The sequence below is a fragment of the Macaca thibetana genome, chromosome 8 (assembly GCF_024542745.1).
Source record: "Macaca thibetana thibetana isolate TM-01 chromosome 8, ASM2454274v1, whole genome shotgun sequence".
Lineage (NCBI taxonomy): Eukaryota > Metazoa > Chordata > Mammalia > Primates > Cercopithecidae > Macaca > Macaca thibetana.
The window spans coordinates 139932539-139956252 of NC_065585.1; positions in this window are offsets into that span (position 1 = coordinate 139932539).

Genomic DNA, 23714 nt, shown 5'->3' on the forward strand with positions numbered 1-23714 from the left:
AAGCACATCTTTATATCTTTTCCATTTAAAAATGACTGATTTTTTACTACTTAATGTATTATTCTTTTTAGAGGACTGCTTTGTGAATGGATGAAAACTTAGCAATCTTCACTCTACGTCTCAGTTTTTTTCCCAGGCAGGTTAACATACAGATAGACCTTTCTCTGTGTTGTATAATGTTTAGCAAATTTTTGTTGGATTGATTCTTGTTACCAACGTTTTCAAAGTATTTGCTTTCAACTTTTGTAAAAGGAATTAAACAAACAGCTCAGGCGTTTGTTAGTCAAATCAGATTCTATTTAGGTCTGAAAGCAGATGTGTTTAGGATACCTCCACATCAATGCCAGATCCAGCAAGGGCAGCACAAAGGTTTCATTATGACTTTATTCTTTATTCCATTTTTTTTTTACTTTATATTGAATCATTTTAAAAATATATTCTTCACATGGACAATAGCTAGCAGACTCCTACATGTTGTCATCACACTTGTTTACATCTTTAAATATGAAAAATATCCATTCTCGTGGCTTTTGTTGTACTTCTGAGATATAAGTACATTTGATGCCTGGTGAGTTTTATGTATTATTTCCTAAAGTCAGCCAATTAGGGATGCATTGGTTTTCTTCATCCAGGAAAAATAAAGATAGAAATTATAACCTTGTGCAGAACTATTACAAAACTGAAAATGCAAATGAAAAGACACCTCTTGAGGAGGCGAGGTAATCACCCTTTTCTATCAAATAATTCAAGGTGGGGGTAAATCCAAGGTACACCCAATTGCCCATGGTATTCTCTCCCCTGAACACCAACCCAACGGCCAGGTGAGTGATAGAATCCATCCAGATTTAGTTGTTTTTTCTTTCAGCAATAAATCCATCTACCATTGCACTTATAATGCATTTTTCACTGCAGAAATAACCCTGGATTTTTATTGTACCTGTGTATAGCTGTTTCCTATTTGTCCTCCCCATTTGAAAGTGCATCCCATGGGTAAGAAATGCCATAGCCTATGATCAGGCAGGGTACACGGGTCTAACTGGTTCCTCGAAGTCAGTGCATCTGGAGTTCTTTCTTCTGTTTGAAAGACAGAAAAGAAGGGGAAAAAAGAAAAGAAGGAAGAAGGGAAAGAAAGAAGGAGGGAAGAAAAGGAGGGAGAGAAGGAAGGAAAAAGCCCTCAGATGGAGAAGGAAAAGCTTTCTTCTTCATCAAATATTCATCTGGACCCTGAATCCGCCTCCTTGCTACCTGGCCTCTTCTTCCTTCCTTGCTCCCCGATAGCACATTTTAGAGAAGGCAGCTAAATCTTTTTAGAAAGCCAAACTTATTTTTATAGCACACCCTCCTGCAAACATTCCAAGGGTTTACAGTTTTTATTAAAATAGAATTTTTTTCTTGATGTTTTATCTTTGTCCCCCCTGCTTGAGTATAAATTTAATGATGGGAAGAATTGTATTAAGTTTATGACTGCATTTGCAGCCCTAGGGCACTGCCTGGCTTAGCGTCATCACTCAGGAGATGTTTATTATGTGAATGAAGAATGAATGAATGAATGAATGAATGAATGAATGAATGAATGAGCTTTGTGTTTTCCAGTGTTTCGCTGCCACTCTGTAACCAGGGAGGTCCCACTAGTTACACCTCCCCGCTCCTGGGCTCTGTCATACTGTCATCAATTCAGGTTACACAATCTGAATTTTTACCTTTTATGTTTGTTTGTTTTTTAGGCTGAGTCTTGCTCTCTTGCCCAGGCTGGAGTGCAGTGGTGCAATCTCTGATCTCGGCTCACTACAACATCTACCTCTGGGTTCAAGTGATTCTCCTGCCTCAGCCTCCTGAGTAGCTGGGATTACAGGCATGCACCACCATGCCCAGCTAATTTTTGTGTTTTTAGTACAGACTGGGTTTCGTCATATTGGCCAGGCTGGTCTCGAACTCCTGACCTCATGATCCTGACCTCATGAACCTAACCAACGTGCAAATAACAGACAGATAAACTAACAGTTGGATTTGAGTATTAAATATTAAATCGCATTACATACTGTTGGAACCGAACTGTTGATTCCTTCCTGGGCAGGGGTCGCCGCGAAGGATCACCGACACGAGATTCACAGCAGAGAGTTATTTTTTACTAGTGCGCTAGGGTCCCAAGCTCTAAGTTGGCCCTGGGACCCCGACTGCTTGTTACAGGCTGTTTATATAGGCAAACACAAGTTCAAACACAGCTTAGGGCGCGAAATTCAAACAAAGCTTTAGGCGCGTGGTAATTGGGTCTGTCTATGGCCTGAGCAAGGTGTCTTGTTCTAATTGGTTAGAGCAGGACCTTATGAGGTTTTTTCCTGGAGTTGTTGATTCCGGGAACTTCGAGGCAGGGTGGGACCCCCGGAATTGGCAGGGTGGGACCCCATGAGGTTGTTTCCCGGAATTGGCAGGGTGGGACCCTATCAGGGTGGGACCCTATTGAGGCAGGGTGGGACCCTATCCAGAGCCACCTGGTGTTAATTTTTTTAAGTTCTTTTTTTATGAGGCCTAGTTTCTAAGTTTTATGCAGCCTAGTTTCAATACCAAGTATAAATATATAATTATATAAAATGTAAAGTATGAATTATGAAAGTAAATAAACAATTCTAACGTCAGAACTAGCTGTTACTCAGGAAAAGAAATGAGAACGCCCTGGGACTGTGAACTTTCACTCCGGCATCTGGGCAGACAATGAAGGGAGGTGATGCCTTTGGACCTTGGCTTTAGCCTGATGTGGAATTCTGGGCACGACGAGGGCGGCTGTCAGGTCACAGCCACATTGTCTGGTTAATCCCAGGAGGGCTTCATTATCACACTCTCCCAGCACATCCCCGGATACTTGTTCAATCAGAGATCTAGTTTGATCCCCGGATACCCCTTCAATCAGAGATCTAGTCCGTCTTGCTACCTGAGCCAATCCTTTTCTTTCTCTTTCTAAATTAGTAGGTCTCTTAATTCTATCACCAGGTTATCAAAGTTACATTTAAATATTTAAAATAATAGAGTAGAAAAAGCACAATTTAAAAAAATTCTGTAACATGGGAATCGAATTTGTGTTCTCCATTTCAGGCAGAGAGGAAACCACTCTTTATTTTGTGTTTTGGAACTGTACTTCTACACTGTATCTTTTATTTTAAAGGTCAGAAGGCTGACTGACCCGTCATTGTGCTTGTATCCAGCACAAAACAAATTATATACTTCTAGTCCATCTAATGCTAATACATGCACAAACTCAGCAGCTCACTAATATCTGCATCAATAGGGGGGATATCAGCTTCGTTTACTTCCTGCTAGAGAAGAGTCATGATCATGTTTTATTCTTTTAGTTTGGACAGTTTTTTCTTAATCTCCGGAAGGTTATGTTTGCGTCTCTGCAGCACGTTCCTTTACTTTTTCTATGATGCTTTGCCTTATTGTGCTTCGCAGATATTGCGTTTTTCACAAAGTATTATTTTGTTTATTTAATTAACACATTGTGATGGTACATATTTATGGGGTACAATCTGATGTTTCCATACAGATACAGGTTATATAATTAATGAATCTGAACATGTGGTTTGCCCATCACTTTATGCACTTATCATTTCTTTGTGGTGAGAAGCTTCAAAAGCCTCTCTGGCAGGATGCAGTGGCTCATGTCTGTAATCCCAGCACTTTGGGAGGTCAGGGCGACAGATCACTGGAGGCCAGGTGCTCCAGTCCAGCCTGGCAACATAGTGAGACCCTGTCTCTACCAAACATAAAAATATTAGACAGGTGCAGGGGTGCACTCCTGTAGTCCCAGTTACTCAGGAGGCTGAGGTAAGAGGATTAGTTGAGCCCAGGAATTCAAGGTAGCAGTGAGCTATGATCGCACTGCTGCACTCCAGCTAGGGACACAGAGTGAGACCCTGTCTAAAAAAAAAAAAAAAAAAAAAAAAAAAAAAAAAAAAACCTCTCTTCTGGCTATTCTGTTATATATCCTACTGTGAGCCACTGTCACCCCACAGTGCAGTACAACACCAAGACTGCCTCCTGCTGCTTAATTGTAGCTGTGTGCCTGTCAGCCATCCTCCCTCCATCCTCCTCTCCCCTTCCCCTGCTCTGGTAACCACTGCTCACTCTGTGCTTCTAGATTAGCTTTTTCAGATTCTACATGTGAGTGAGACCATGCTGTACTCGTCTTTCTGTGCTTGTTTATTGCATGTAATGCCCTCCAGGTTCATCCATCTTATTGCAAATGACAGAATTTTATTCTTTGTTGTAGCTGAATCATATTTCGTCGTGCATGTATACCACATTTTCCTTATCCTTTCATCCCTTGTTGGACACGGGTTGAATCCAACTCCAGGTTATTGTGATAGTGTTTCAATAAACCTGAGCCTGTCAATATCCTTCCACACATTGATTTCATTTCCTTTGGATCTACGCCCAGTAGTGGAATCGCTGGATCACATGGTAGCTCTACTTTTAATTTTTGAGGAACTTCCAGTTTTCCATAGTAGCTTTATTAATTTACAATCCCACCAACAGCGTCTAAGAGTCCCTTCTGCTTCATATCCTTGCCAACTCTTCTTTTGTTTGTCTTTTTTACTAAAGCCATTCTAATTGGAGTGAGGTGGTGTTGAATTGAGGTTTTGATTTGCATTTCCCTAATAAGCAGGGATGTTGGGCATTTTTTCATATTCCTGTTGGCCATTTGAATTTATTCTTTTGAGAAATGTTCATCAAGGTCCTTTGCCCATTTTTAAATTAGGTGTTTTTTTTTTCCTCTTGTCTTGTCTTCTTTTTTCCTTTTCTAGTTTTTGGTTTTTTTGTTTTGTTGTGTTTTTTTTTTTTTTTGCTGTTGTTTAACTTCCCTGTGTATCCTGGATATTAACTCCATGTTAGGTGTATAATTTGTAAATATTTTCTCCCATTCTGTAAGTTGTCTCTTCACTCTGCTGTTTTCTTTCCCGTGTGAAAGCTTTTAGGTTTGGCATACTTCCATTTGTCTAGTTTTGTTTTTGTTGTTTTTGCTTTCGAGGTCTTATTTTTAAAATTGTTGCTCTGTCTCATATCATTAAGTGTTGCCCTTATGTTTTCTTCCAGTAGCTTCATAGGTTCAGGTCTCACATTTAGGTCTTCCGTCCACTTTGAGTTGATTTTGGTGATGATGAGAGGTAGACACCCAATCGCCTTATTCTGCGTGTGGATATCCAACTTTCCCAGGACCATTCGTCGAAGAGGCTGTCCTTTCCCCAATGTGTGTTCTTGGCAGCTTTGTACAAGTCAGTTGTCTGGAGTTGTGTGAATTTATTTCTGAGCTCTTTATTCTGTTCCACTGGTTTCACCTTGATTTCACCCTGATTCCAAAACTAGCCAGAGAGACAGACAGACACACACACGCACACACACAAGCACACACACGCACAAAGAAAACACAGGCCAATATCCCTGCTGAATATAAATGCAAAAATTCTCAACAAATTCCACAGCATTTCAAAAATATGTGTTCACTCTGATCAAGCGGATTCATCCCTGAGATGCAAGGACGGTTGAACATACACAAATCGATCAATGTGCTACTTCATATTAACACAAAGAAAGGCAAAAAGCACCCGACCGTTTCAGTGCACACAGGATAGATGTGCTTTAACTGAGGTGTTTGTGCTCTTAACCCAAAGAGGTACAGAATGGAGAGGTTTCCAGCCCTGTGGCCGGACTGGTGGAAAACTGTGTCCTCCAGAGGGTGATCGCCCTGCCACAGCATGTGCAGTTACCTTCCTCACCCAGCCCGGAGGAACTGTCCGTCTTCCCCATTCATCGGAGAGGGTCTAGAGTGGGCGTGGCACCGAGCCGGTCCAGAGTGGGCGTGGCACCGAGCCGGTCCAGAGTGGGCGTGGCACCGAGCCGGTCTAGAGTGGGCGTGGCACTGGAGGAAGGAGGGGAGGACAGCAGATTTGTACTTAATTGCTGTAGACTTCATAACAGACGGTTGATAGCACTTTTGAAAACATTGCATTTCTCGGCGAAATAGATCGTCACTAGAAAATATGTATTTTTGATGCTAGGATTTTATTCCTGGAAAAGTTCCTTCAAAAAAAAAAATAATGCTTCTGGTAAAATGCCGTCTATCTTGTTACTCTTACAAAGTGCTATGAACTCCTGTTGATTTGGGATGAGATCCAACCTCCATGTAAATGCTCCACTCACTTTCCTAATCTTCTACAGTGGAGATGAAGCAATTGCATGAGTTTTCAAGGACTTTTGTTTAAAAACAGAAATAGTATGCTTAGGGATGTGTCTAATTTATTTTGAATGTATTAATAAATCATAATTCAATTGTTGGATACAGTTATTTACCAATAACATTAACACATTAAAGGAGAACATCCAAAATATTAAAAAGTAGATTTTATAATTTGTTTTGGAAGATATAATTTGAAGTGTAACATTTGATCCATTTAAAACATGGCCTGAAAACATGGTTGTTCAGAGAAGATGAAAGTCTGGAAGCCAGTAGGAAATTTAAGTATCTTCTTCATGTTCAAATGACTAATCAAGGGGTATAAAGTTTCAGTAATATAAGATGGTTAAGTTTCTAGAGGTCTGCTATACAACATTTTACCTGTAGTTAAGAATGCTGGCTAGGCATGGTGGCTCACACTTACAATTCCAACACTCTGGGAGGCTGAGGTGGGAGGATCATTTGAGGCCAGGAATTCAAGATCAGCGTAGACAACATAGTGATACACTGTTTCTATTGTTTTTTAATAAAAAAGACTATTATATTGCATATTTAAAAATTTGTTGTGGGAACACATCATGTTAAATGTTCTTACCACAAAAAAAATATTATTTTTAAAGTAGCATTTGGTTTTTTACCACTCAAATACTTTTTGAAAAAAGATCTTCAAAGACTTTTTTCTTTACCTGGCGCTGAACTCCCTGGTTAAACTACATTTTAGGGAGTTTATGCCTTCTCAGATAGTTCAGGTTCTAGAGTGCCAGTTTCCTGCTGACTTCTATTTTATTATCGTTCAAAGTAAATGGATGAATTGACTGTACACTTGAATGAGGGAGTCAAAAACCAGAGGTAACGAGTAGAACAAAGAACTCTTTACCTTCTTTTTGAATGACTAAAATCCTTGATAATATTGTCAAACCAAAGCGAGTCATTTTATTTTGAGAAGAACTTAAACTACTAGTCAAGTAAGCATTTTTTTTTTTTTTTTTTCTGAGACTGAGTCTCCCTCTGTTGCCCAGGCTGCAGTATACAGTGGAACAATCTCAGCTCACTGCGACTTCTGCCTCCCGATTTCAAGCAATTCTCCGGCCTCAGCCTCCTGATTAGCTGGAACTACAGGCGTGCACCACCACGCCTGGCTAATTTTCATATTTTTAGTGGAGACGGGCTTTCACCATGTTGGCCAGGCTAGTCTTGAACTCCTGATTTCAAGTGATTCTCCTACCTTGGCCTCCCAAAGTCCTGGGATTACAGGCGTGAGTCACCAAGCCTGGCTGCATTTCATTTTTGAATTAGGAAAGCGAAGCTCAGAATTGTGTGGGGTACCAGACGTCCCACACGGTAAACACACAGCTGGAGCCAACCCTGAGGAGCTCCCACTCTGGGACAGTCCATCAAAACACAAGGGCCTGGTGATGCAGGCAGCCTCTGCCAGGGGCATTCACAGGAGAGAGGAAAAGCAAGGATAATGGGTAGAAAGGTCTTCAGAGCAGTGAGGTGCCATAGTTAGGGCAACGGGTCAGTTAAGGTCCAGCATTGCAGGCCCTCAGGACAAGAAGCATTAAGGTGCTTCGAGAAGTGACACCTGCTTAACCCTGTCAAGGCAGCAACGTGGATGGAAGGGTGTGGAGAGGACGGGAGGGAGCTGCAGACACATCTTATCTCTCCTTACACATGATGTATCTTTCAGTTGTATGACATGTGTTACTGTTGAAGGGTTTTAGACTTGGAGAAGAGCTTTAAAACAGCACCTGCTTCTATTTCCAAGAAGAGGATACTCTGCAGGTTTCCGGGTCTCACAGGCACACAGTGTGGGTGATGCACACACGAGCTGGATTTAGCCACAGCACCCCCAAAGGCATCTTACTCTTACATGGGAGACATCGGACACCTGCTTGGCCTCTTACCCCCACTATTCATTTACATTTAATTCTATAGCAGGGAACCAAACCAATCTCACTCAAAAACTGGTTTGAAGAAGAGCCTCGGGGCAAGAGCACCATCTGCAAAGTGTATGATCTAAAGATGTGTTCTGGATCCAGGCTGCCCCAACTGCTCATCCATTTGTCACTCGTTGGGATATGTGGTTATAAAAATGTCTGCAACCATTTCGCCTCCCTAAATTCATGCTTTTTGCAAAATGACTTTGCAACTCTCCCATCCAGAGGGACTGTCTACTTCCTCATCTCTTAAATTAGGGCTGGCCTTGTGACTTATTCTGGCTGACATAATGAGGCTCACGAGAGCTATTTTGACCCCTGTCCTCAAGAAACCTCGGGCGTATCTGCTGTTTCTCATAGCCCTGCCCAGGGGCTTATGAACAAGCCGGAGCTAGTCAGCTGAAGGAAGAGAGACCTAGTGGAGAAGACAGGAACCATCCCACACAGGGCCGTGCCAGACCATCCAGCCACAGCCAACCTGGAATCTGACCACAGATGCCTGCATAAACCCTGCCAACCCCGCAAATCTCCCCAGCTGAGTCCCCTCCAATTTATTAACCCACAGTAGTGTGAACTCAAGAAATGGTCGTAGTTTTAAGCCACCACATTTTGGGTTGGTTTGCTATGCAGGAAGAGCTAACTGATACACTGTTCCTGCAGACATCGCCCTATTGACAACCTTGATTTATGCTCAGTGATGGCTCTGGGGCCATCCTTTCCTTTTCTCTCCTGAGCTTGTTCCAGTTCTTTGACTGTCCCCAACCAAGTTTTTACTTGGCTCTACCCTGATCTTTAGCACTGCTCAGAATTTCAATAGCTACTTTCTTTTCCAACCCCTATTCAGCTTTCCAAAACTTCAACCATTTGAGTGGCCGCGTTTAGACTTCTCAGAAATCCAAATGATAACAACTTGCAACCCAGCCTCCAGTGATGGAGAAGATTCCCCCACAGCCAACACACCTCAGCTGAGGGACCAGCATGCAAGCACAGGCAAAGTCCTCGTGTGTCTGAGGGGGTAAAAGAGGAAAGGTCTCCTGAGGGGGGGTCCTGCATCACCACTGTGCAACAACCACATTTGTATCTCCTAGAGCTGGTTTTTAACATTTTATCTCCTAAACCACTTAGTCCTTCTTGGTTTAATTTTTTTTTTTTTTTTTTTTTTTTTGAGATGGAGTCTCACTCTGTTACCCAGGCTGGAGTGCAGTGGTGGGATCTCTGCTCACTGCAAGCTCTGCCTCCCGGGTTCACGCCTTTCTCCTGCCTCAGCCTCCCCAGCAGCTGGGACTACAGGCGTCCAACACCGTGCCTGGCTAATTTTTTGTATTTTTAGTAGAGATGGGGTTTCACAGTGTTAGCCAGGATGGTCTCAATCTCCTGACCTTGCGATCTGCCCGCCCCAGCCTCCCAAAATGCTGGGATTACAGGCCTGAGCCACTGTGCCCGGCCATTTTAATTTTTTAACATAAAAGTAGTAGTTTTGCAGAACATATGAATCATGCACTTGTTTCCTAAGATGTAAAGTGGGTTTTTATCATTGTCATCTGTTTCTGAATTGATCACTGATTTCTCATTTGGGAAGCTGTAGACGAATAGATCAGGTATAGAATGTATGGCAGCTCTAAACTCTAGTGGGGCTGGTGGAATTATACTACTATGGTGTCAGTAGATGGCAAATAGCAAATGAAAAAGAAGCCACCTAAGAGGTGGCTGAGGATGCACTGGGGAGAGTACATTACTTCCAGTCGCATATTCAACTACAAACCCTCGCAGTTTGGCTTATGGATGTATTTAATACAATGTTAATGGGCAATCTATGTCCTCTGTTCTGTGTTTTGGTGGGTCACTCCAGTGTTACAGAAAAGTACTCTTCACATAGGATTTTGCTGTAAGTGGGTTAATGGAGAAAGAAGTCAAATGCTAGAAGTATGGTGCAAGTCAAAGTCACCTTAGCAAGTCAAACAAAGGAGCATTGGTTTGAAGGTCTAGGCAGGTTGAGTGGATTTCCATGGATGGAAGATCAAGTGGGGAAGGGGAGAGTAGCTGAAAAGACGGAAGACAGATTTCACGTAACAAACACGGGAGAGGAAGCTGGAGACTTTCAAGAGATGGCATACAGATGCTTGACTTGGCTTTGTAAACCATTTCTGTATCGACTTCTGCACGGATGCTGAGTTTATTTAAATGGACCAGAGTAAGTTTGACATTTAATTAGCCCTTGGTGAGACTTCCCTGACAGACATACCATCGTAGGGTCCTTCCAGAAGAAATTCCTGATTGACTTTATCTTATCAATTTTCTGATTGATCTCATGAGCATTCCTCAAGCTTCTAAGTCTACCTGTGGACCAGGAATGGGAGCTACTTATCATACTCCAGAAAACAATGGTGTTGATGAAAACCCTTTATATTCTCTCTCTTGGATCTGAGAGTTGATTCCTCAGGACCTGAGGGAAGAACTCAGAGGACTGCACGAAACTCAGAACATGCATCTAAAAGAGTGAACCAGAGAAGAAGAAACAAAGGCAGCAGTCTCAGTGTGCACAGAGCCCCCAGCTTAGCAAGAGGCTGGTGCACACACACGGGGCAGAGAGACAGGGGGGTTCTGTCCAGCCACATAGCAAACGATCCGCCTGCTGGTGCATGAAGTTTGCCATGGCAGCTTTTACCACAGAGTATTTATCTTATTAGTCATTTTCCTATCTTTTTTGACTTTTCAGTCTTCTGTTGTTGAACATTAAACTTTTAAATGTATTCCTATATATATATCTCATATATATATATCTCTCATATATATATGAGAAAGAGAGAGAGAGAATGACAGAGAGAATGAGACAGAGAGATGGGATCTTAAACTCCTGAACTCAAACAATCCTCCCACCTCGGCCTCCCAAAGTGCAAACTGGTCATAATCTATAGTGATTCTTTATGGGATTCAGGTGCATATGTTTATAGGCTTCTGAATTCATTCGAAGGAGTCACAGCACTCTCTAATTACATCACATTTCGTATAATATATACAGAATATCTATTACAGTGTGTAATCTGTATAATAAGGAGGTTAGTCCAAATAATGTCTCAGATGCCTTTTAACGCTAAAATTTTGTGATTTGTATATTGGAATGACAAGTGAAAGAATGGAAGAAAAAGAAGCAGGAAACAGCAAATACAGATGTACAACGTGTTTTCTATCATTTTTACACCATATAGTAATTTATATGCCATCAGAGTAGCTTTATCCAAAGCATTGTCTGAGTCTGTGCCATAAATCACCTTTGGAGATATTTATGCCTCCATCATAAATCTCTAAAAACTACCTTAATTGACAGCTATTAAGGATGCATTATTCATGGAAGTTGTCAGACCACAGGGAAATGTTTTATTTTACTAAATTATGGTTAAATTGACTTGACCAATTTTGATTTAGAGCTACTAAAAGCCAGGAAAATTACCATTCCATCAAAGTTTAAGATGCAAGTAAAATTGCTTAATTTTAACAAATGAAATGTATCATAACCAACATCATAGCCATTAAATTTTCATATTTGAAAGGAGCAAAGATGTAAAGGTTAGTGCAACGCCTTTTGCAAATAGTGATTTTTAAGAATGAAGAACGTATATTTCCCAGTAATATTAAAAAATCTGTTCCGATCCGTGCCCTCCCCCCATTGACTAAGAGAATCTTTTTTTTCCTATGGGATTAAAGGAGAAGGACCATCAGATCATCTCCATCATTTTTTCATACAATGCTACATTTGAGAGCAGCATATTCACGTGCTCTGAAGTTTGGCGTGGAACCAGAAAGCAAGCCCAAATATTCTAGAGGGACCACCATTTTTCTAAAACATTTTTCTTCCTGCATTTCAGAGGAAACTTTTACATACCCTCCTCTGCCTAGTCAACTTGACTCCTCCACACAGAGCCCGCAGTTACTTCTTATCACCCAACTGCAGGTGCTGTGCATACAAACCTTTCCCAGTCCTGAGTAAGATACAATCCCCACCCAAAGAAAACAACAACTGGACCTCTGAGGATCTTTCTCTGGGCCGTAGCTGGGGAAATACTGACTTCAGAAACTAAACTTGTATTCTTCAGTTCTGATTTGTCACCACAAAATATTTTATTTTTGAATACTATAAACATAAATACACACACGTACTTCTAGAGCAACTCTCAGACTCTCAAAATAAGTTTCCTCAAAGTAGGGTTAGTGACACACCTGCCTCCCGGGACTCATGTGTATTACGTGAGATAATTTAAATAGAAAACCGTCTCACAGATTGTAAGCGTGAGGTGAACAGACGTTTAACTTTCCTTCCAATACTCCAAAGCCCCACTCACTAGGACATCTTTAAACCTGGAAAAATAAACTTTGTATGAATTCTAATCCTGAAAATATAAAAGATTATTCGAATGCATTGGGTCATGATTACATTGAAGATAAATATTTGGAGAATGCTTTTATATTAGTCTTTCCGGGGGTTTATACTTTTAGTTCATTTGGCCCATTTATAAATTTCCAGTTGTCCTAGATAAAGAAATTACAACTTTCTGATAAGCAAGTTTGAAACACTATAAGAGAACTCTGGTGGCTCCAAGGGTCACATAAATATATTCGAGTCTCACCAGCTGAAGATGGGTTCCACTGTCCACTAATCACCAAAATTTTATTTGTTCTTATTATCTTGAGTGTACTGGCATTTTCTTATCGTCTCCTCAACTTTTAGACAAGTATGTCTGGAAGTCTCTCCTCCCATCTCCTGCATCAGCCCTGAGGTCTTCCAATGTCATTTCTCTTCTGTCAGACTTACCTCCTCCCCAATGAAAGAAACCTTCAAGTTGCTTGGCTAATGTTTTTGAAATCTGTTTCTCACAGTTGTCGCTGCAGTGCTAGGAATGGTGCTAGACCCTAAACACCAATAATGAAGAGTGTGAGTCACTGCGCTCAGGCTGACACATCTTCAGAGAAAGGCAGGTGGGTTGGCGCATCCAGATCCTCCTGGAACCTTGTTCTCCAATGTCCCACACATCACAGACAGGATGTCCGAGGACTATAGAACAGAACACACATCACAGACGGGATGTCCGAGGACTGTAGAACAGAACACACATCACAGACGGGATGTCCGAGGACAGTGAAACAGAACACACATCACAAACAGGTGTCATGCCTGGGATTTCCTCGCAGGGAACTTTGCACGGCTGGAGGTTTCTGTCCTTCAGGCCTCAGCTCAAATTTCCCATCCTCAGCCCTCCAGCCCACCTCATCTCATTGACTCTTCTCTACTCACTCTGAAATTGCTCTGCTCCGTTGTCTTTTAAACATGAGTCAGAGGCCGGGTGCGGTGGCTCACGCCTGTAATCCCAGCACTTTGGGAGGCCGAGGCGGGCGGATCACGAGGTCACGAGATCGAGACCATCCTGGTTAACACGGTGAAACCCTGTCTCTACTAAAAATACAAAAAACTAGCCGGGCATGGTGGCGGCGCCTGTAGTCCCAGCTACTCGGGAGGCTGAGGCAGGAGAATGGTGGGAACCCGGGAGGCGGAGCTTGCAGTGAGCTGAGATCCGGCCACTCACTCCAGCCTGGGTGACAGAGTGAGACTCTGTCTCAAAAAAAGAAAAACAAAAACAAAAGCAAAAAAACCATGAATCAGAATCTGAAATTCCCTTACTAATACGTTTAGTTTTGTCTTGTATATATTGTCTGTCTCCCTCATTAGAAGGGACACAACGTAAGATCAAATATACAACCTGTCTCATTTCTACTCTATCCCTGATGCCTGCAAGAGTACCTGGTATTGAGTCAATCCTGAAGAAATAATTGTACAATGAGTGAAATACCTGTAATGCTGTCCCTCCAACCCACTACCCACATGATTTTCTCCAGGATATACCTGAAATTTTTCAGATTTTCCTTAACACATCTGGACATTAGTTTGCCTCTTGCTGAGGTTTTATAGACTGGAGGAGAAAGTGCTTTTTAACTTGCATATATACTATTCCTTCAGGGAAAGAAAGAATTTATGGAGACAGACAATTATGAATCCAGTGTACAGGATATTAAAGTATTTTTGTTAATGCAACATGTAAATACACATAAAATGATCTTGCTTCGGCCAGGTGTGGTGGTTCATGCCTATAATCCCAGCACTTTGGGAGGCTGAGGTAGGAGGATCATGAGGTCAGGATATCAAGACCAGCCTGGCCAACATGGTAAAACCCCATCTCTACTAAAAACACAAAAATTAGCTGGGCATGGGGGCACGTGCCTGTAATCCCAGCTACTTAGGAGGCTGAAGCAGGAGAATCACTTGAACCATGGAGTTGGTGGTTGCAGTGAGCTGAGAGCACACCACTGCATTCCAGTCTGGCAATAGAGCAAGACTCCAACTCAAGAAAAAAAGAAAAAAAAAAGAAAGAAAGAAAAGATCTTGCTTCTTTCTTATATTTCATGTGTCTGAACAAGGTCTAGATGCAAGGGTAATGGAATGAAATCAATAATACCAACAGTATATGCAAAAGATATAGCTTTTACTTTAAATTTTTTTGAGAAATAATCTCAAACTCATTGAGGAGTACCTTTCCATCTTCAATTCCTAATCCATACTAGATGCTCAAATGTTATCTGCAGTGATGAACAATAGAATGTTTGTCCTCATTCTATACCCTCTCTCAGCCTCAGTCCATGAGCAACAATACACTGCATGGACACGATGAGCCTAAGCTGTTGATTCACTACCATCTGTGTATTTTAAAGTTCAGTCATTAAGACATTATTCAAGTGAAAATTCTATTTGTAGTAGTTTCACAAAACTGTACTAGTTTCACAAATTCTATTTGTAGTAGTTTCAAAAACATGGTAATGCAGCCGTGTTGATTACCATTACCTGAGGTTGTGGGAAAGTACAGATTCCCAGAACCGCTATTAAAAAATTCAATCAGGAGTTGATTGGGTCATCTCAAGAGCCAGTTTAGTTCTATAAGTGGTCGTAGCCTACTTGCTATTTTTGACCATTTTACAAGCACATGGAAATACTAAAATTGACAGATATTTGTATACTTGATATTGCATATGGCTGCCTATGAGGGAAAACTCAAATAGGAGAAGCATATGTGTTTATGGAAGTGTTTATTTTTCTCATATTTCAGAAACTATGGAGGGAGAACCTTCAGGACTGTTGTGGCGGCTGCATCATGCCATCTGTTCCTTAGACCCCCCTTGCCCCGTCTGTGCTGACTTCTTCAACATGAGGGTTGAATTCGAGTGGCCCACAATGGCTGCCGCTCTTCTGCACATCACATCTTTGCACCAGGCAGGGGACATACAGGACTAAGGGCAAGAACAAGCAGGTCCTCTGCACTTGGTGCTTTTAAAAATATTTCCCAACAAACACACAGTGGTCTCTAATTATATCTTATGAGTCAGAACTATGGCCAGCGGTCTCCTCTTCATAGAGGCTAGGAAACATGATGTTTTAACCGGAAACATTTTAAACTAGAACAAAATGAAGTTCCCATGGATAAGGTATAAAGGGAGAATTATTGTTATGTGAGCAATTAATGGTATCTTCCCACAGCAGGAAAACGATTTTAAAATGCCCAGAACTAAGTCCACATGGCACAATCCTTTTTTCAAATGCCCGCCCTATGGTAGAAGACACTGATTGGCCGTGTTCGTCTTTGGGGAGCAGGATAAAGCATTTTCTTGTCTGCCTATTGCATAGAGGTCTTTCCACAATAAATAAAAGACCTTTCTTTGTAATTATTTTTCTGCCACCAACTAACAAACATTCTCTTAAGTGAGTCATCTGGAGTTAAAATTGCCCATTATAATAGCCAGACTAGGAAAAAAAAAAAAAAAAGCATTGATAAATTTTGACTTTCTCAAACGCTAGAGGCTTAACAGTTAAAAAGCTACTATTAAATAGTTTCATTCTACCACTCATGGGTTATGAGACTGTAAGAGAAGATTATGAAAAGTGATCAGAATTCCATGGCACAGAGGGAGTAATAGACTTAATTAAAAAATTGCTACAAAAACTTTCCAACACACCTTTAGTCATATTAAAAGTAATTAAATTCACATTGTGCTTGATGAAAATCAGCTGTTGTTATGAAACCGTAGTGACAACTTGCCACATTCTGAGGGTTTTTGTTCATTTTGTGTTGCTGTAAAAGAATACCTGAGGCTGGGTGATTGATAAAGAAAAGACGTTTATTTAGTGATGGTTCTGCGGGCTGAGAGGTTCGCAGGTGTGACTCTGGCCTGGGGCGAGGGCTTCATGCTATCTCACACAGGGCGGAGAAGGTCTGAGGGGAAGCAGGCACCGGGAAGCTGGGAAATCCTGAGAAGTGTCCCGACTTTATAACAACGCGGTCCCGCAGGAACGTCTCCGTTTCTGTGAGAACCAATCCAGTCTCAATCCAGTTCCAGCGAGAACTCACTCACTACCCAGAGAGCAGCTCCAAGCCATTCGTGAAGGATCTGCTCCCATGGCCCAAACACCTCTCCTTAGGCCCCATGTCCCAACACTGACCCCCACATTGAGAATCAAATTTCAACAAGAGTTTTGGTGGGAACGAACAACCCACATCCAAACCATCGCACTGACTAGTCAGCCTAAAGAGTAGGCTAACTTATGGGTGAAGCTGTTAAAACGTAAGTTTAGGTCACAGGCACATTAACAGAAAGGACTTCTTTTCTACTTGTGAAAGTTTCAGACAATCCTTTAAAATATGCGGGAGGACAAGAGGTTTGAAGAGTTAGTTTGAAAGTGTTTCTTTACCTGAAAAAGAAAACATGTTAAGCAATAAAAGACTTCTCACTCTGTGCTTCAGATGTAATGCCATTTCTCAGAGCAACAACGCACACGCAAACATAGCAGTTGTGATGATAAAAGAAAAGCAAAACAAATCTAAAAATCTGAAAAATGAATTCAAATAAGGAAGAGACAAAACCATTCGTTTACCAATTTTCTTTCCTTTTGGCAAAAATAAATCAAATACTAAGGATTCTCGTTTGTTACTGTTGGCATGTGAAACACCAATCGCCCAAGCTAAGTGGTTAACCTAGATTTAAAAAGCAAACTGAATAGAATCCTGGAATTTTCTAGTTTTATGGAAATTAAAACTGCCCTTTTCCCAAGCTCTGAAAGCTGAAAGCGGATAACTTTAAACTTCAGAAAACTCACTACAACAGATCACCCATGGACAACCTTCATCAGAAAACTCACTACAACAGATCACCCATGGACAACCTTCACGGGTGCTGCTTTGTGGGTCACTGGGAGAGTTCCCCAGGACATCACCTGATACCACATCCAGACATGCACCTGCCACCTGCATTCCACCACCGAAAGGTGCTTCATGCTCCAGTCTAGAAATCTCCACTCTCTGCCCTCTGGATCCAAAGAATAAGACCGTAATTTGCTCCATATATGAACCTTTGTTTTTCTTTTGTTTTCATAGGCTGACACTTTGAATTCTCTTCCAGCAACACAATCTTGCTTTAAAATAGAAAAGTTATTGATGCCTTAACAGCCTGACAAGGAGGAGCTCCTGAACCCCTTCTGGTTTGCAGCGGCCCCAATTCAGGAACTGCTTTTTACTAAAATAAACTCTTGAACATTTTATGGTGCCTTGGATTGTTTTAACACAGTCACATACTCTGTTTTGATTCTAACAACTTACATGAAGTTAAAAATATGATCCTTTGGAAACCAGAATATAAACTCTAGGTTAGACAATGTTCATCTGAAACTGCTGGCTGTTTAGAGGCCACGGTCAGGAGTGATGGAGCAGATAATGCTGCAGCTTGGCCTGGAGAATACAGAATCCTGAAGATTCCCACCTTAAAGAAAGTAAGCGGCAGAAGTGCATGGTGGAGAGAGGCCTGAAGGACACAGACCTCGGAATTGTGTGCGATTGGATTTTAATTCCCAGGGATCATGAGGAGACTAAGGAGCTGCTGCAGCTCTCATAAAGAAACTCACAAATTAACACATGCACTCCTTGCTACGATTATAAATGCAATGCTTTATAATTTGCAAGGAAAAACATATATTTAGCTACAAACTTTGTAAATGTTTTATCCAATCTGGGGCTTTTACTTTTTAATTGTGAATTCTGGTTGCCACAAAAAGTATTGTTTGAATATAGAAAATGTCTCAATTTATATTCTTTTAGAATTCTTCTTTTTTTTTTTTTTTTTTTGTTGAGCCAGAATCTCACTCTTGTTGCCCAGGCTGGAGTGCAATGGTATGATCTCGGCTCACTGCAACCTCCACCTCCCATGTTCAAGTGATTCTTCTGCCTCAGCCTCCCAAGTAGCTGGGATTACAGGTGCCCACCACCATGCCTGGGTAATTTTTGTATTTTTAGTAGAGTCAGGGTTTTGCCATGTTGGCCAGGCTGGTCTTGAATTCCTGACCTCAAGAGATCTGCCAACCTCAGCTTCCCAAAGTGCTGGCATTACAGGCATAAGCCACCATGCCTGGCCTATAATTCTTCTCTTTTTATCTACACTGGTCTTTGGTGATCTCACCCAGGATATGGCTTTAATACAATCCATAAACCAGTGGCCCCCAAAACTAAATCTACAACTCATCTCCCTACAATTTACCTAGAATTTCGAATGAACTCTTTAAACTTCTTGTCCTGTTTCATATTTTAATTCCAGAATCTTATACCCAATTGCTTCCTTCACATTTTGTGTGGATATCTAACTATCTAAAAATTAGCATTGTGCCAGCTAATATCCCCCCACCGAAGCCTTGCTCTCCTACAACCAACGCTCAGTAGAATATTCGGGAGCTATCCTTTTGATAATGATTTTTATCATTTTATCAATTTGATAATGATTTTTGTAATTTTAAAAGAGCTACAACTGTCCATAACAAAACTGTTTTGAAAAGTTAGAAACCCCACTTAAGATTAAAGAATATCAGAATCTCATGGCTATTGTTCTATTTATTTTGCGAATAATGCCTATTTAAAATTCAAATGCTGGTTTTCATTGAGCTTTACATTTGCTTCAACAAATGCTCCATAGCATTTCCCTGAACCTCAGAGGATATTTGAAACTCAGCAACAGATTAGAGCAACAAGAACTTTGAGCACTTCATAGAAAATTATATATAAAGCAGAAGTAAGACAGTTGTTTTCTGAAGATAGGGAGTTAACCACCTGGGTAGGTTTCAAAACTTTTCTAGTAAAAGTCAAAGCAATTCCCTATCTCATTCTTAAAAATAAAAAGAAAACCCAGGCAAAGCTTTGTTCTAATTCCCAGATTTCTTTCACTTGTAACTTTGAAAATGCACAACAGACTTAATATTTAGGTTTCATTAGAAAGCTCTTCCTTTGTTTGGTCCCAAATGCAAGCTTTCAAAAACAGCACTGAGTTAGAAGAATTGCTGAAGTTCTCTGTTACACAATATTAGAGAAAAATTTCATTGGGAAAGATCCTTTTCCTAATTGCATTCAAAGTATGAGCATAATAATTTATTCATACATTAAGAGAATGGGGTTGTGACTGCATTTGATTAAGCTCAGCTCAGCTTCGTCAAAAAGGCCAAAATATAAATACCTTGATCAGGTTTTTCTGACCTTCTGATGAAGGATTTTTCTTGGCCCCTTCACCAGACTCATGAGAGGGGAGCCCCTCCATTCAGCCCGCTGTGCTCAGCCCCTTGCAGGAGGGATCATGTAAGTGAGCAAGTATGGTGTCCAGGCCAACAGCTCCAGTGCTGACACAGGAGCAAGCTCCATGCAGAGCCTGCAGTGGTGCCCAGGTGGAGGTGCCTGCAATCCCAAGGCCCCAGAGTGGGTGTTGCAGAGCGGGTGTTGCAGTGCTCTCTTAGTTCTGCTGTCCACAGACAGCGGTGTTTTAGCAGCTCAGGTGGCCCCTTGCCTCTAGCATCTGGAGCTGCTGCCCCGACTGGTGAGGGCAAAGGACTGGTGTGACAGCCTTTCTGGGTGCCCATACTCAGTGGGTACCAAGCTGTTGTCTTACATCCACGAAGAATGAGGTCACACAGACAATTGAAGGATGATGAAGGTGAAGAATTTTATTGAGGAATGAAAATGGCTATTAGCAGAGAGGGGAGCTGGAGAGGGGATAGAAAGGGCAGGTCATCTTTCCCAAAGTCAGGCTGTCTCCTACTCTACCAACTGAGTCTAGGCTCTTTGTAGGCACAGGATGGAGGGTGCATGCTGATTGGTTTGTGAGTATGCAAAAAAGGTTAAAGCAAAGACACCACTCAAGGGCTAGCACAACAGTATATAAAACCAATTAGGAAAGGGTAGGCATATGTAAAATAGGTGAAGGGTGAGGATCAATCCAAGGAAAGCACACCAAACAGGAAGACAAGTTCTCAATTCAGCCCAAGGACAGGAAGACAGGCTCCCAATCCAGTCCAAGAACAGGAAGACAGTCTATCAATCCAGTCCAAGAACAAGAAGACAGGTTCCCAATCCAGTCCAAGAACAGGAAGACAGTTTATCAATCTAGTCCAAGAACAGGAAGACAGTTCCCAATCCAGTCCAAGAACAGGAAGACAGATTCCCAATCCAGTCCAAGAACAGGAAGACAGGTTCCCAATCCAGTCCAAGAACAGGAAGACAGGTTCCCAATCCAGTCCAAGAACAGGAAGACAGGTTCCCAATCCAGTCCAAGAACAGAAAGACAGGTTCTCAATCCAGTCAAAGAACAGGAAGACAGGTTCCCAATCCAGTCCAAGAACAGGAAGACAGTCTATCAATCCAGTCCAAGAACAGGAAGACAGGTTCCCAATCCAGTCCGAGAACAGGAAGACAGGTTCCCAATCCAGTCCGAGAACAGGAAGACAGGTTCCCAATCCAGTCCGAGAACAGGAAGACAGGTTATCAATCCAGTCCAAGAACAGGAAGACAGGTTATCAATCCAGTCCGAGAACAGGAAGACAGTCTATCAATCCAGTCTGAGAACAGGAAGACAGGTTATCAATCCAGTCCGAGAACAAGAAGACAGTTTATCAATCTAGTGCAAGAACAGGAAGACAGTTTCCAATCCAGTCCAAGAACAGGAAGACAGTTCCCAATCCAGTCCAAGAACAGGAAGACAGTTTATCAATCTAGTCCAAGAACAGGAAGACAGTTCCCAATCCAGTCCAAGAACAGGAAGACAGGTTCCCAATCCAGTCCAAGAACAGAAAGACAGGTTCTCAATCCAGTCAGACAACAGGAAGACAGGTTCCCAATCCAGTCCAAGAACAGGAAGACAGGTTCCCAATCTAGTCCACGAACAGAAAGACAGGTTCTTAATCCAGTCTGAGAACAGGAAGACAGGTTCCCAATCCAGTCCAAGAACAGGAAGACAGGTTATCAATCCAGTCCGAGAACAGGAAGACAGGTTATCAATCCAGTCCGAGAACAGAAAGACAGGTTCACAATCCAGTCCAAGAACAGGAAGACAGGTTCACAATCCAGTGAGGGAATAGGAAGACAGTTTCTCAATCCAGTCTGAGGATTTAAACCTGTAGCTTGGCTTTTAGGCTTTAAACAGTCTTTGGCTTGGAGGTGGGGGTCAGTGAGTACCCGGTACCTGCCCCATCTGCCTAGACATTTGGCTGCTTCCTGTCACCATCAGTTCCAGAGATCCAAGCCTTTTTCAACAGCCAAATCCTAGCCACAGCCATTAAAACATGTAACTAAGTCATTGTTCCTCCTTACTGGGTGGATTGCATGTTTCCTTGTGCCATTTGGTCTATGCGGTTACCTTTAAAGCTGTTGTTTTAAGCCAAAGTCAATTCAGAGGAAGAATTGTTTCACTTGGGAAATTAATTTTTTCATAGAAAGGGGCATGATCAGAAAATGTATGGAAGTGACATTGCAGATGATTTGATTTTCGAGGGCCACCTTCTGGTCCCTATATTTCCACAGACTTAAAATCTCCCAGGATGTTGCAATGTGACCCGAGACATACTTGGCAACTTTGCATACACGTTTTGAATCTCAGAACTAAGTCCTTCAGCTATAACTTGAGCACTTTCTGAGGTTGTTATTGTTAACGTGGGTGCTATTGCCTTGTTAAACAAATTGAGATCTTTTCCTTTGATTCTTAATTTAAGTGTGACTGACTTTGTTCAGGTTTACAAACCTCAAGTGTAAACCTTGGTCAGTTTTTACATACGTTTAGTCTTGTGGAACCACACCAAGATCAGGATAAAGAACATGTCCAGCACCCCCAAAATAGGCACCCACACCCCTTAAGTCGATACTTGTGTCAGCATTAAAGGTAACCATTATTCTCATCTTCATTGACATACATTAGTTTTGCCAGTTTTTGAATGCCAAGAAATGGTACCCAACAGTATGTACATACTTGTTCTTGGCATCCTTTGCTCAACATAATGTTTTTAGGATCCATTCGTGTTGTTGCAAGTAATGTTCTTCTTTTCTTTGCAGTGCAGTGTTTAATTACAAGAACATGCCACCATCTATTTGCCCATTCTTATTTGATGGCTATTTGAGTTTCTTCCAGCATTGGACTAACGTGGGTAAGGCTGCTATAAACTTTAAGCTATAGTGCCTTTGGGTGAATACAAATCTATTTCTGTTGAATATTTATCTAGCAGTGGAAATGCTGTGTGTTAGGAAATACTTACAAGTTAGTTTAGTGGACTCTGCCAGTTTTTCAAAGGCATGAATCAGTCACAGGCCTTCCAGGAATATGACAGTTTTGATTAAAGATGGTTAATATAACTAAACATAGAAAGTAGAACAGTATTAGAATATACCAGAATAGTATTTTTTAACCAATAGAAAATACTAATCATAAAAACAAGGATAACTGCACTACATTATAATTAAGAATCTCAGCTTATCAAAAAAAAAAAAAAGTACCATAAAGAGAATGAAAGAAAAAGCCAACACAGAAGAAAAGACATGAAATCTATTTATCCAACAAATGACTTCTACCCTGGATGCATGAACACCTGCTACAAATTATCATGAAACGGCAGACAACTCCATTAAGAATAAGCACAGGACTTGCACAAGCTCTTCCCAGAAGATGCCAAATGGTGCACTCATAGCCAAGTGCTCAAAACCATTCGGCATGAGAGAAATGCAAATTGGATCATCAAAAATATATCTTCGCCAGAATGAAAAATGAATATAGCTGGTAGTCTCTAGGGCTATCTAGATGTGGAAGTTTACTTTTTACACTTTTCCTTTTAATTAGGATAGGTTTAAATATATTCGGCCTCATTTGGACCTTATTCCTTTCGACGTAGAATATTCTCTAGTTAGAAAACTGAGCATGGAAATACTAAAATTAACACCTCTTAGTGTAACTAGCCCACACAGGAACTGGTGTATGCTATATGCACAGTTAAAAGGTTAGTAAAGATTTTGAGTCGATCACTAATTGTATAACTATAACAAAAACAAATAAAAAACTCTACTGAACAATAAACTACAATTTGATACTTTAATCCATTCTACAAAAATTCAGCCAAACAGTAAGATTCCCTATGCTTGAACGTGTCCAGGGATAGGACATACTGCCTC